The sequence below is a fragment of the Mus caroli genome, chromosome 13 (genome assembly GCF_900094665.2).
Source record: "Mus caroli chromosome 13, CAROLI_EIJ_v1.1, whole genome shotgun sequence".
Lineage (NCBI taxonomy): Eukaryota > Metazoa > Chordata > Mammalia > Rodentia > Muridae > Mus > Mus caroli.
Window position 1 is genome coordinate 28,462,744 of NC_034582.1, and position 303 is coordinate 28,463,046.

Here is a 303-nt window from a genome sequence, read left to right on the forward strand (position 1 = left end):
CTCTCTCTCTCTCTCTCTCTCTCTCTCTCTCTCTCTCTCTCTCTCTCTCCTGTAACAGTTGTGAGCTGAGACTGGACATTGAGCAAGGGCTGATAGACCTGACAGATGATACATTTTAAACATTGTTTTTCATTCTAGAATGAACTGTTCATTATGGGTTATGGAGTTAAACACCACCAGAAAAAGACTACAGACTTAATCCAAGTTGTAAGTAAATGGATTTATTAATAATACTAGCATAGTGAGATCTTTAAAGCCAAATCTGATGATTGAATGCAGTGGATTCACGTGTTGGTGAGTGTA